This window comes from Crocodylus siamensis, chromosome 1 (genome assembly GCF_052110815.1).
Source record: "Crocodylus siamensis isolate JL-2025a chromosome 1, ASM5211081v1, whole genome shotgun sequence".
Classification (NCBI taxonomy): domain Eukaryota; kingdom Metazoa; phylum Chordata; order Crocodylia; family Crocodylidae; genus Crocodylus; species Crocodylus siamensis.
The window spans coordinates 228,137,647-228,150,911 of record NC_143395.1 but is presented as its reverse complement, the minus strand read 5'-3'; the positions used below and the strand labels follow the sequence as shown (position 1 = coordinate 228,150,911).

Genomic DNA, 13,265 nt, shown 5'->3' with positions numbered 1-13,265 from the left:
TATTTAGGCAAGGAAAACCCCTTTCCTTACAGATGAAGGAATGATGAATTTCCTTACATCATAATTGCCTACTATGAGTTACCTTGGACTTTTCTTTGAAGTGTCTGGTTACTGTTGGAGACAAGATTCTGGTGTAGAGATACCACTGCCCTGATCCAGTGTGGGAATACCTCTGTTCTTACATAAGGAGGGAAAAATTGGTTGAATTAGTCATTTTAAAGAAAAGTGAAAGTACTTAGAAGTATTATCCAGCTACTGTCATGGGTTTGTAGAAGTGATTACCAAAAAATCCCCATTTAGAGATACTAAAAAGTTTCGCTTTGAGTTTGATCAAATGAGTTCGGTGTTTAAGATTTAATCTATGTACAGAATTAATCTGGTTTTGTATTTTGTGCTCAAACAACACAGTAGTTGTATTTTGCAGTTTCAGATCTCTTTGTGAATCTTTTACAGTGTTTCAGATATTCTGGCTTTCAAAGCAGTGAGGACATATACAAGATATCATCAGAGCTCTGCGGGGTTGGAGTGGGGAGGATGATGATGATGACTAAGAGGGAAAGCAAACAATGAAATAATGTGTAACAATTGTTTTGTAACTGTTTTGGCTTTTCCTTGTACAGTGCCAAGCACATAATATACAGTTTGAATTGTTTATTTCTTTAAAAAAATGTAAAAGTAAGTTAATTTGGAAATTAATTATGTTTTTCTTGCTTATTTCATATTTTCAGAAACTGCCACTGCCTCTCTTCTTGGCATAAGTAGAAGGCAGCATGTGAAAACTGTGGTGCTTTTAAACACTGTTTAAGAAACAAACAAAATGAAACCAAAGATCAAGAAACACCACTCCAAATATATAAAGAAAAAGCTTGAAATAAGGTAGAATTTATTTATTGACCATATCTAAAAGTTTTCTGAAATGTCAGAGTCAATGTCAGCATTTCTGATTTCAAGTAATGTACAAAAATATGTAGTGAGAGTAAAAAAGGCCTGCCTGGAACGAAGGTGAATTTTAAGCGTATAAATGAGTGAGACGTCTTGTGGTTATAATGAGCTACATTTGAAAGCCACATCAAGTAAAATAGATTTGATTTTTTTTATCTGATGTTATGCTTTGTATCGTGCTTGTACAGTTGTTCTGATTAGACTAACTTCTGCAACTGTGCTGAAGGAAGCTTGAAAAATGGGTGAATGTTTTACACAGCAAAAATAATTTTGTTACAAATAAAGAGTGTAAAGTCAGAGAATCGAACGTTTGGCAAGCTCGTGCTTTCTGGAAAAAAGTCGGTCACTTGCCAGCTCAGTTGGAGATGGATGCCTCATGGAAATTAATGGGGAAATACTCTTGTTTTTTTTATTTTTCTATGTTAATGAAAAAAGTGGATTTCAATTCATTAACTTTAAACAGTAGATAAATAACATGTTATAGACCAATGAAATTGCAGAGTGCCAGTATTTACAGAGAGCTTGAGAATGAAACCTCTGTTTTTATGGGTGCATGCGGCGTGTGCTTTGGATGGATTGTTTACAGCATAATCTGATAATGGTGAAGTGCTTGTTGGTAAGTAGAACAGAGGTTTGTTCATTGCTTTCTATAAATAACAAGCTGAGTTAATTACTGTGGGAATATGTTTTGCTTTCCTTCTGCGGCCCCACCCCCAACCAAATCTAACAGATTTTAATCCATTTTGTGTTGCTGCTCCAAAGTGAGTACCTTGGTTGAGGGGGAATAGTGTAGAGTTTCCCCAAAAGCACAAACATAATACCGATGTAAGTAATCTTTTTAATAAGATTATACAATGGGAATTGTTTGTGCTAATGACAGTGGTAATAGCCTCCAAAGGTGCATGTCTTACCAGGGCCTCATAGCTGCAGAATGCAGAGCATTGCTTTCCACTGCAGTGCAGTGATAGCAAAGCACGCTGGCCTTTGATTTGGCCATTTTCATGTGCGGCTAATGTGAAACTACATTATTCTTGGTGAAACGACTCCCTGCTTGCTGCAGAATGTAAGAAAAATTGACCCCTTTTTGCCCCCTTTAAAGGCCTAACACTACAATGACCTTTGAGCACTGTTACACCGGCTACACATCTTCTCAGTGCAGTGTAGGGTTTGAAGACCTCTCCTGGAGTCTGCTGTACCGTTTATTTACTGAAAGTGCTACTTGCTTTATATTGAAATGGAAAAGTGAAATGATATCTATGAATCTAGCTCAGGGTTTTATTGTGTTCCTATACAAAGAAAAGCAGCCTAAATGTCATTGGAGATCCCTGTGAGGCTGAGCTTGCTGTCTGTTTCAACAGACAGAAGCTGCAAGGAGCATCTTAAGATGATTTGATGTTTTTAATAATCTCATCTCATGGCCAAAAGGCAAGCCATGACCTTTATTTTATGCTAAAGGTGTCTTTAAAAAAAAAACAAACAAAAAGAACCAACAGGAGATTTGTGCTTTGGATATCTGCTCAAGGGTATATAGCAATCAGGTTTATGGGATGGGGAGATATTCCACTGTAGATTTGTGCTAGCACTGAGCTAGCTTGTCTACATTTTAATAAATAAGAGTTGCTGTGTTTGTCTTCATTTTATTAGGCCATATCTGGGCTCCTTACTCTAGACTGTACCGCATCACAATGTCATGGGACAGACTTTTGTGTTTACTAAGTCCTTACTCAGCCAAACACCCATTTACCTGAATCAGAGTATAGGGATCTGCCTAGGTAACACGAGCCCACAGGGTTTGGCTTATTTTAATTCTTATTATGGACCACAGTCTGCATCCAAGCAAACCATCCACTGCTATCAGTGAGGCTTTTGCCTTGTGAAGACATAAGGACAGTGGGGTTTGATTCTCCATCAGCATTTTGAATTGGTTAGGGCCAGATTTTTCCTCTCTTGAGGCATCACAATACTGAGGGGAGGGATGACCCACTTTAAGGATTGGCAGAGGATCATAGACATCTTTCTTAATTCCACTGGGGCTGCACAGTGCCTTGAAGGAGGACTGTGCCACGGCTTCGTTACATGCTGGAACATGGCTGTGGCTGACGGTATCCCTTAGTCCGGCAGCTTCTGGGATTTCTGGGGGCCATTTTGCCTAGAATGAAAGCTTCCTGGTGCTCTAACTAGAAAAGTGTGATGAGATGCGACCCTTTACTATGGACAGTGCCTACTGAAAGCAACTGTATTGTTAAAGCAATAGTATGCTTTTCTTTTCTGCTTCTGCTGTTGCCTTCATACACCAGTGTTTAACAGAATGATATGAGCAAGACTTTAATGCGTTATTTCAGCCCCACTTGGCTTTTGCCATAGCTGTAACTAGCAGACATTTGGAAAATTATGAAGGCACCTTGCATAGGACTCTGAGCCTACACAGCATGTTTTGGTCTTTAAAGTTGTATCCTAAGTACTGTGACGGCAGAGGGAGGGGTTTGCCCTTTAAAAAGAAAAAGGGAAAAAAAGAAAAACTTTAATATGCCAAGACACATCAAAGCTTTTTTCAGTGGCACCAGGAACTGTAGATTACCATTTCTTTAACTGAACTATAATAAAGATGATAAGTATGGATTATTGAAATAAAAACCAGAGGGGCAGGGGGAAAAAAAAGAACTAACAAAACGTAGTGGGAAAAAAGCAGAATTCCAGAGATATGAGAATAGATGTTGTGAGGCAGGTTCAGTTTCTAACAGCTTGATCTTTGCTTTTGTGTACAGTAGGCTTTGTGTGCATTGATGTCCTGTCGGTAATTATCATTCTGCTGACACCCATATTCATGATGACACTCCATATCACATTTTCATCACAACATGAAATGTCGCTTTTTTTGTCTGTTAGGATGAGTTTAACCCAGATTTGAAAAGGCTAGACTTTTCTCACAACGGGACATTGATAACCTTGCAGATTAGTTCCTGATCCTATCTCGGTATTTGTCTCTCTCTCTTTCTCTCTCTCTTTTTTTATTATTTTTTTTAAAGGCAGACAAGGTTTTTCCTGAACAAGCTGATGACAGAATAATTTCTCCAGATTGATTGTTTGCCCCACATGGACCTCTTGAGATATTTGTATAGTGGAAAGATGGAGATCAAAAGAGTGCAAAAAAAAAAAAAATGAGAGTGAGCGCAGAGCAGGATTGAAAAAGCCACCAAAAAAAGAACCTGCTCAGGTTTCAGTCTGGTGATGAACAGACTTGTTAAGCATTTTGAGACCTGTCACATTTTCCCATCTAAAATCCAGGCATACTTTTAAAAAGAATTTTCATAATGAGTGTCTCTTTCCCCCATCTGAAGGGTCGGAGTAATTTCTGAAAAAGTTTTGCTATGCAGGGAAGTCAAACACTTAATCACATGCAGCAGTACAGGATAGATGGAGTACAGCTGACTCAACAGCTACAGGGGATTTGGGTAAGTGCCCATCATGTAAGCCACCTAAAACTTTATAAATTATTGACATTTTGGTAACTATCAAAGAATGAATACTTTTCTATTTATCTTTTTATCACCTGTCAGGCAACACTGACCTCACTGGCAACTTTAGCTGTGGAGGTGGAGGAGAAAGAGTTACATTGGGAATCAATTACTAGAAAAGGAAAACAAATTCATATCCAAGTGTGAAAACAAGTGTTTATTTTTTGGTTTTATTGTTGTTTGATGGGAGTAGGGAATGAGTCCCTTGAAGCCTTGAGGTTACTTCTTCAGGTCAAACATTGGCAAACCCTCTCTCAGTAATTTCATCAAGGAAACAATCTTATCCGATTTGTGGTGTCAATCTGCCAGTTCCCACAATCTTTGCATTGACAGAAACAAACAGACAATTTTGATAAGTGAGATTTCTTATCTGGCTCCCATTGCAACTGAAAGACATTAGTTCCATGATTGGAAATAGCATCTCCAGTTACGACAAATGGACATAATGATTGTACCAGCTTTGTATTTTTTTAAAAAAATGACAATATATTCTTGATTGAGGATAGCTGCAGTTTGAAATCAAGACTCTGTTAAACTGATGAACTGATATAGTTCAAATGGACACGGTTATTGTAAATGTTAGATGTATCCTGAGAAGAATGTTATCACGGTCTGAAGATGACAGCTGATGGGACTTGATGCTCTGCTTAGTACTGTTGTGTGCTCTTGATCAAAAAATATTCTGTCAGTGCCTGGCATATTATGTTTTCTTTCACCTAGATCTTGAGCAGCCCCTGTCAGGTCCATTTATAGAGGCTGGCTCTAAAAATGACTTCAAACTTTGTTTTGGGTCCAAAATGGTTATGAGAGGGACTCAAAACAAGGCGAAAGAAATGTCCCTAAATGAATCATTTTTCCATTTCAGAACAGAATCCATTTGTGTGTGTGTGCCTCTCTCTCCCCTGCCTTCCGCCCTGCAAAAAAAAAATTATAGTAACATTGTGTATGTGTTTTGACTTAAAATGCTTTAGGAAACCTAAGGTATTGCTTGCTTTCCCAAAACGAAGTATTATATGCCCAAACAGTATAACTGTTAGGAATTATTTAAGACCTCATTGTCAAATATTTGTTTCTCTAAAAACAGGGGAGTTGCAGTGATCCTGATTCTATAAGCTATTGCAACTTTAGTAAAAGGAAATCGTATTTTAATAGTTGCTTTCTGAGCAGGAAGCAGATGGCCGCAGCGTAATCTATTTGCTACTGACATCAAACAGTTATTTATGGAAGATTTATGTTTATATTGGTCTCTTCAAAAGAGTAAAAGGAGTCATTAAAATAGAACGATAGTCATTTAGATCTTTATCTACCCCTGTGGCTGGATGACTGGGGACACAGGCGTTACTGTGAACAGTGTCTCATCTCTAAATCACTGGTTTGAATTTATCCCAGGATTAGAAGTGACTGAAAGTCATTAGTGGCCGATGGCTCTTCGGTGGTCTGTGTGAACTGACATAAGATTTCTGTAAAATTTCTAGAGTATGCAGCCATGATCACAATTAACAGTTTCAGGAGAAATTCAGTGGACTGAACATGACCTGTTCACTACAGGTTTCAGGAACCATAGGGGTAATTTTACCCAGCTGTGACCTATGTCTTGCATGTCAGGCTTCAGTCTCTATGCCTATGATCTGGCCCCTGTCACGAAAAGAATGCATTTGGAAAAGGAAGAAATCTTGGACTAATATTAGTCTTGTGCATACAGAAATCAGAAGCAATTCTACAAATGTCAGTAGAGAAACACTAATGAAAACCTTGCGTGAATGAAGTCAGAGTCAGACTGCCTGTCTCTCAAATACATTAAAAAAGAAAGAATTAACAAAATATCTATTTTACAAACATTAAAATAATTTTGCCCATCACAAATGGCTGGATATAATATTGGTAGACTTAGTGTTCAAGAAAAATGTAGTATGTATGAGGTACCTACTCAGTGCTTGTGTTTATAGACATTTTCTATTCAGTCACTTAAAGCTTGCAGCCCTACCTGTTTTCTTTATATGATATTCTGTTACTCAAAAGAAGAAACATCCAGAATGGTTTTTTTTTGGAGTTTCATAATACAGAAATGAGTCTTAGGGTGACAATGTATGTGTGCCTCATACATGCTGGTATAGGAGCTAGTTCTCTGCATTTCAGTAGCAAACTATCTAAATATTATATTAAGAGATTTTACCACACACGGAGTAAATTCAGAGGTAAGGGCTAAGGTCATGGTCTGTGGCATATGAGCAATTAAACCTTGAAAGGAGTTTTTGCTTAATAAGGACTTCAAATATTTGAACTAAAGTTCTCTTTTCACAGCAGTGTGGCAGATCTCAGTTCTGATAAACTGCTCTCTTCCTTCTCCAATCTTCTACCAATATAAAGGATTTCTTTTTATCAGAGAACCTATGGTGCAGAAGTAAGAGGAGAATTTTATCCCAAAATGTAAAATTATTAGAATTCCTGTTGGAATTAATCCCTTTTGACAGAATCTTGATCTCAACTTTGCCACCGGCGGTGACATTCTTCACTCTTTATTAGTGTGGATCTTCTGTAGACATGGTTAGCTCATTTACACAAAACAATGTTGGTCTCTTTAGAGGGAGGAGATTTTTTTTTGTCTTGTTTTCTGTAGAAGCTTGCTAAAACTGCACTGTGGAAATGCACACACTGTCACACTGTTTGGAAAATATTTGTGGTCCCCGTGGACCACAGAATAAGAGCTTCTCACTGTTTTAAGTTTAAGACTTCAGTGTGAATTTTTGGGCTTGTTAGTTAATGGGTTTTGTTTTTACTGCAGTGATTTGAAAGCAAAATGACTCTTTTAAATAATATGCACATTGAGGGGTTAAAACCTCTCTCTAGATTTTGAAAATATTTTGTGTGTAACATAAAGAAGCTATATGCAACTCAGCATTGCAAGACATTAAAGCAATTATTTTGGCAGTTTTCAAAGTTTAATCAGACCTTTCTATGAGTAAGAATAGCTTCTTTGGGAACAATAGTCAGGAGTGCAGTGGGATGAATAGCATTTCTTTTGTGCCATAAATTGTTAAGGAGCTGGAAGAAGTTAAAAAAAACCCAAAACTTTTCAGGATACAGTTGGCCAGAGTTGCTTAAGTTTGTGCTTTATCTCAAGAATTCTTTAGTAGTCACATATGGAGGCAGGATCTCTGTCTTTTCTAGACTATTGATCCACTGTTATACTCCCATTTTAGTTATGATTATTAACAAATATTAATAATCAGACAGATGTCAGTGGCTTTTTGGAAACCACTACTCTGCTTCATACAAGTGCAATGAAACATTTCAAATGTTAATTAATAAATTATTTGACCATGACTGTTACCTTTAACGTGCAAACACGCAAACAGTCAATTTTTGAAATGTAGATTGGCTCCTCTCTAGATCACAATCTATCTGTATATTCTAGGGAATTATTACAATATTAATAAATATAAGCATATTCAGTGCTCCTCCTCTAGCACCAACTTTTGCCACTGCTAGAGACAGCATATTGGGCTCGATGGACCATTGGTCTGACCCAATATGGCACTTCTTATGTAAAGAATAGTAGGTGAGTGATTATCATGCAGAGAATTTGTAATGGTAAAATAGAGACTGCATTTATTTAAGAAATATGCAGAGTACTTCACTCAGCTTTATGTGTATCTTTATGATTCAACAGCATATTGGTTACTGCATTTTCTGTGTTTGAGAGAACCCCTGAAAAGATAAAATTGTGAGAGAAAATGTTTTTAATTGATTAAATTTTGCTCCATTCTTATTACAATGATTTCAGTTATTTTTCAGTGTGTACATTGATTGAATAGACTCACCTTAATCTTAGGCCACTTTGGAGATGTAAGGGCAGATGGGGTCTTATATGCTAGAACATATGATATGTAGCAGACAGCATTTTGGTTATACAGTGCAGTGGTTATATATAGAGGTTATATATATCTGCCTAGACTTTAACCTATCTAACCCAGTAACATTAGTTGGAGTTTTTGCCTATCTGAAGATTGCAGGGTGAAGCTCCAGATGGTCAAACTCCTTTGCTCACTGCATAGACAAGTCTTTATAAGTTGAGGGCATTCTATGGCATTGAGACTTCTGTGATCCACCTGACACACAATTAATGCCCATTAGCATTAGTGCAATAAAGCTGAATTTGAGCTGCCCATTTGGATCCAGAGCTAGATTTTGGGCAGTTCAGTAGTGCTTTAATTGTCAGACAATTTGCACTCAAAATCTGAGTTTGGATTCATAGACTGCTATAACTTTTCAGTCTGTGTCTGAAACCTTTCCTAGGCTGTTACCACTAATTGTATTTATTTGAATACAAGATGAGGTTTTCCCCCCAATTAGCATGGCAAAAAAAGTCCCTCATCTTATAATTGCATACAGGGAAACTTTGTTAAATACACTGTCTGTCCTTAAAATGGTGCCAAAACCAGCATGTGGTCCAGTAATGGAAACCAACTGTGAAGCTGATTAAATGCAGCCAACACCAAGCATGGCTGTAAAGCACATGGCCCATATGGGATAAACATACTGATGGGCACCTTTTTATTATTTATTTATCCTGTTCAAGGCTAAATTGGTTCCAAATTCAGTTGGGCAAAGCCCAATAGTCAAGTTTCAAAAGTCAACTAATCAGAGCCCAATCGTCAGGTCTGTGTGACTCTACCACCCAGCAAATATCCTCCCTCTTATACTCATTGCTTTGGGGCTTCAGATACTGCCCAAATCCAGAAACACATCCTACAGGCCCCAGGGTTCAGATGCCCCCAGTTTCACTTAATCTTAGCCAAAAGGGCATCTTTTTGTGTGTGTGTGTCCCTTAAAAAACAGTTATTCCCCCAGGAGAGAATGAGAACTAGGTTTGAAGGTACTGCAATATGAGGCTGGCACTTGGAGAGGCCAGAGCAAGCTCTGATACCGTCCCCTGGTGCCAAAAATGCTGATGGGAACCTGTTCTTAACATTTTTTGGCTCTTAAAAATGGGTGGGTAATCCCTTCACAGGGAACTGGTGCCAAGCCTGGAGGCACTGCAATATCAAGCCACCGTCAGGAGGGCCAGAGCCCAGCCCTGGCACCCTCTTCTTTGTGCCAAAATTACTACATTTGATATGCTGATGGGAACCTGCCACAAGGATAAGTCAGTGTAGCCTATCTGAATAAGATATATAGTAATGCCTAATGTGCTGAATCCTCTTTAGTGCCAGTGCTTTTTCAGGTCATGGTGAGCCACTATGATGAATACATTTCAAGTTCCTTTTCACTCCCATATCTGAGCTGCATCTTCCTTTCCCACTTCCAATGATTCCTATTTCTGCACCAGCCTTAAATGTCTGGCAAATATTATCAAATGGGGCCCCAAACAGTTGAGCCAGAATCCCTCTGTTGTCCCTTGCTCAGCATCCTGCGCAAAAATAATGTTGTCCTGCCCTCCATGATGTGGAGCTGAACCAGTTTGTCTTGTGCCTCATCTTGCATGTACATTTTTGGAGGATCCCAGGACTTGTAACAAGAACACTTGGTTCCAGTCATGTGTGGGGGACTAACTAGCACATGGATCCTTTGTGGTGGTATCTGGAATTTACACACATACTGAGCAGTGCTGAGCTGGGGTTACCTTGTCTTTAAATGCTGACTTTACTGGGGCCCAGCCCAATGAACTGTGCAACAAATCATGAACCTTTTGGCTTTTCACCAACATCATGTATAGTTTGTACTATATAAGTGGGTACAAAAGTGCTGCTTAAAAAGGTGTTTATGGAGTTACCCATGGTAAAACTTGTCACAGTTTCAAAAAAGGGAAAATGCATCACTTATGGAATAACTAAGTCTATGGCCATCTGTAGTAATTTTCAAATTTTGCCCCACATTTCTATGCGCTCAGTGAGAAAGTAAGGTGTTGGGGAAGGCCAGGGGGCTAACTGGCTGCCCTCCCCTTATTTATTTTCCCTGCTGTAGCAGTGGTAGGGGAAGAAATTCAGAGCCAACCTCCAATAATTAGATTCTAAATCTGGAAAATTATAATTTTTTTTTAAAACATTTTCTAGATATAGAATCTAATTATGGGGATTGTCTTATAGTCAGGGTAATCTTGTATTCAAGAAAATATAATAATTTCAACTACAAAACTTGGACGTGGCCTCTTTTTAAGGGATTTATGTTTTAGAACATATATAGAATATGATTTAAACAGAGTTATAACTTGCTGCCTTGTTTTCTAGCTTTCTTCTATTTACCCTGTTTAAAAAGAATTAGCAGATAGAAATTAGAAAGTAACCAAAAACACTGAAAACACTTAGTTTTGCTTTGTTTTAATGATACTAATTTAAGAATATCTAAATCTGGTGTCACACAAGGCCTCATCCTACAAAACTTGTGGGCACCTAATTAAGTTTACAAGTATGTAAAATATAACTTTATGAAGTATTTGGCACTACCAGGCTTTGGTAATTATTTAGTCTATGTTCTGGCAAAATTCGTGTTAGATTTTAATGGGGGTTGATTAAGTAGGGTTTCAGGATTTTGGCCTGAAGGGAACAAAACAACAACTCTTAATTTACCCTTTCAAAATCTATTTTTCCCCTTTGTAAAATTCTCTGTCACATCCTATTTCACTGACAGCATTTCATAACAAATTGTTCTCTGGCATCTTTGGCTTCACTGTTTCTCCATAAACACTGTTTAACAACAAATTAAATTTTTATTTCTGTGCCAAGTGCCCTAAAAAGGCTGCCCGGTCCTGGGAACAGGCAAAATATATTTGTGAGCTTCAGTAAATTTAGCTTTACAGTCTATCATTTGGGAATACTGATCTGCAGCTGGGCAGGATCTCTTTGTGTATTGCTTGATTTTGAAATGAATGCTTCACAGTACAGTTTGAAATGAGAGTTTCATTATAGTTTCTCTAAATCTCAAAAGAGAAACAGTAATTTCTTTAAGCAATCCATTAATTGTGGAGTACACTCAAACTGTATTTGTCTCATTAAACACAGGCTATAACACCTTCGTGTCGTAGGTGCAAACCTTTTTTCAACAATGTGAATAAAAGTGTATAATTCTGACATGCTCTTACTTGTAGGATCACATCATATATTGTTCAAGCACATTGAGATAGCTGCTGAACACATATGAAAATGTAAGCAAATTTTTCGTAATTTTTTGTCATTGATTTTTCATAGCTGAACATGGTTCATAGTTAGAGGAGTTGTCGTTAATTAGCTTCCTTTAAAGAAACAGTTGCTACGCCATCATGGATCACATTACCATGCAGCTTTGGTGATCTGCCACATGCCATGAGGAACATAATGTGGAGAATAAGCAGTAGATTGAAATTTGTCATTCAGTTTGTATGTGCTATTCAGTAAATGCCACAAAATAACAAGTATGTTCACCGAAATCAGCTGTGTCCATGAATGAATTATGATAAAAATATAGGGCTAGATTAGCTACAAACAGTGTTGGCCATCATAATCCCCCCAGCTCTAATGAAGATTCCTCTTGGGTCTTAAAGAAAAGAGGAGAAGAAAAGAAAATGAACATAATTGACACAAGGTCCAGTTATCAGAGGGCACAAAATAGGGAGCGGGAAAGGCATTAAGTAGATAACCAACAGGCATCCACTTTGCTACAAAAGTCAAATAACCAAATGAATACAAAGAAACATTTTTAAGTCAGATCCCAAAAACTTTACATTTATTGCTGGAAGTTTGTGGAGATTTTCTGAAAGGGCAAAGTTTATAAAAGTAGAAACAAGGTTCTGGGAAAATGTTAAAAATTAAATTTATAGAGGGATTGCTGCAAACAGTCTCTCTTCTTACTAGGTATTCTCTGTGATGTGCAGCATAGAACAGTCAGATCTAGTTGAATAGATTCTGCGTTGCATTTATAAACAGCTTTGATTCAGTAAAGATCTGCCAGCTGTTCTATATTCTGAAAACTTACTCTTGTATTATATTGGGAGCTGAGTTTGTTGGACCATTTATAGTTGAATTGATTCATTTTTTAAAACTCTAAATAAACTACAGCATATGAAATGACTTAATGAACCAGGTTTGAAAGGTTTCTAAATCCCTGACTGTCCCTTTGTCCATATTCTAGCTTTGAAGGTCTGTTTTCCTATTAGCGCTTGAGATATTTATCAAGTGAAGTTCGGTTCGTGTTAATGGAAGTCTTGCACACAGATTTCACCTCTGCTCCCAATCCCCAGGGAGAACAGATCCCTTCTAAATGGAAAATACCAAACTTTGTTCTGGGGGATGGAAGCAAACTCATTTAGAAGTGAAATTATTAAACTCTTTAGGAAAAGATTTCTGAAGTGATTAGAGCTGCACTGTCATTTTCTTTGGCAAGCTAAAACATCATAGTAAATGTCATAAACAAAACATTGTAAATCATTTCAGCATTAAAGATTACTTGAGCAAATGCTGAGTAGAGAGGCAAATGGGAAAGGAGGACTAAGGAAAATAAATGAGAGCTCAGTGTAAACTGGAGTAGGTTTTTCAACTAAGAATTTCATAGTCTTAAGGGACCCTATTTCCTTCACAGCATATGTCAGCATCCTTAGAATTGTAAAACTTCAAACTGTCTTTTTGACAACTGAATATATTTATTCCTAGGCTAAGAAGTATTTTCAAGAGCTTGGAATGTGTTTTATTCTTTAAGCAAAAAGTATGCCATACACTATATATTTTTAAAAGTAAAAAGTACTATATATTATTTATTATTGTATACAATTATTATAAATATTATATAGAAGAACAGGGTATTGGGGGAGGGGTCTTCTTTAAAGAGAAAGACTTAATT

General features: G+C 37.4%; 1 protein-coding gene across 1 annotated transcript in view; it reads left to right on the top strand.

The window, feature by feature from the left end:
* Nucleotides 1-3,918: 3,918 nt before the first annotated feature.
* ZPLD1 (zona pellucida like domain containing 1) overlaps nucleotides 3,919-13,265 on the top strand; it is a 46,035-nt gene continuing 36,688 nt past the window's right edge. The window contains exon 1 of the mRNA XM_090058296.1: nucleotides 3,919-4,394. The gene's annotated coding sequence lies outside the window, so the exon portion shown is untranslated. The remainder of the gene's footprint in view (nucleotides 4,395-13,265) is intronic.